Here is a 1,653-nt window from a genome sequence, read left to right on the forward strand (position 1 = left end):
ATGATGGTCTGAAATGTTATGCTAAAAAAGGTATCCTTTCTTCCCTAAATTGCTTTTTGTCAGGGTGTTATATCACAGTAAGAGATATGAAACTAGAACACCTAGATTAAGAAATAAGACTGTTAATAGTGGTGGTAACCTATACCATACACAGAAATTAACACCTAGATTAAGAAATAAGACTGTTAATAGTGGTGGTAACCTATACCATACACAGAAATTAACTCAAAGCATTATGAACCTAGGGACTTGACAAAGAAATATGAGTAAACTCTAGAAACATTAGGAATGTTTTATGTCTTGTTGAGAACGGTGATTATATGAATATGAACACACACAAAAACATTACACTCTATATGTTTTGCTATGCATAAATATCATGAAATAAAATTTAAAACAATGAATAATTTTATTTACAAAGGACGTTTATGTGAAAACAAATTTATAGGGTTCAATATTTAAAACAATAAATTGCCCAATGCATTTATTAAGACTCCTTATAGGACTCCAGGATAAAATGGTAGATTGAGTAACATGAAACAGGGTTACAAAGGATCAACTCTACAAGGCATGGGAATCCATATCTCAGGCTTGCAAATCTTTATTATCCACAAAGTAGATGATCAAGAAAAATTCAAATGAGTTACAAGAGAAAATTGCAAAATAAAATCTGATGTTTTAAGTATATTTACAACTTTGTGTTTTGCAAAATTCATAGATGTCCTCAGTGAGTTGTCATGGCTGTGACTAAGGGACCACTGTTGGATATACCTGCAAGAGAGAAAGATTGGAAGAGTGTCAGAAATGATAAAAGAAGTGCTAGGATAGCTAAAAACAATGGACAAATAGCAAGGTTACAAAGCAAAATGAAGCAGCACTCAGTGACTTAAGCCCTAGTAGCACAATGGTGGGGAAATGTTGGGGAATGAAAACTCAATGATTGGGGACTGGGGACTTGGTTCAGTGGTTAAGAGCACCAACTGCTCTTTCAGAGGACCTGGATTCAATTCCCAGCACCCACATGGTGGCTAGCAATAATCTGTAAATCCAGTTACAAGGGAATTTACGTTCTCTTCACACCTCTCTGGGCATTGCAGGACACAGATGTACTTAACATATATGTAGGAAATATACTCATACAGACACAAATTTGAAAAAGAATAGACATTGCTAAGCAGATGACTCTGAAGAAAGGAGATTGGAAGTCTTAAAGGGAAATCTCATAGCTCTTCCAACACTTAAAACTAGTTTGGGGATTCAGCATGGTACTGAATCTACCTGTGTGAGAGGATAGCAATGCCATGACACCTTATTGGTGACATATCAGAAATGTGGGAAGTGAATGAGTTCATAAGACATAAGTAGAGAGTTTATTGCATACACGGCACCATAACCAGTAAGACAGTACAGAGAAACTGTCCACACTGAGGCACTATAAGGTGCTGTTTTATGGGGGGATTTAGGATGGTCAGTCAGGCATTTTTCAATGGCACTGTGCTCTGTACCATTTCAGTTGGGGCTCACTGTGGCTACAAACAACCTGGCTTTGAGGCAATAACAGTCTTGCCCTGTGTCAGAAATGGCTCAGCACAACCTCCACCCTAAGTTGGATTCCATATTTATTCCCTGACTAATCAAGAGGGTCCAAGCATT

Source organism: Nannospalax galili, unplaced genomic scaffold (genome assembly GCF_000622305.1).
Source record: "Nannospalax galili isolate Female #2095 unplaced genomic scaffold, S.galili_v1.0 scaffold1045, whole genome shotgun sequence".
NCBI lineage: Eukaryota > Metazoa > Chordata > Mammalia > Rodentia > Spalacidae > Nannospalax > Nannospalax galili.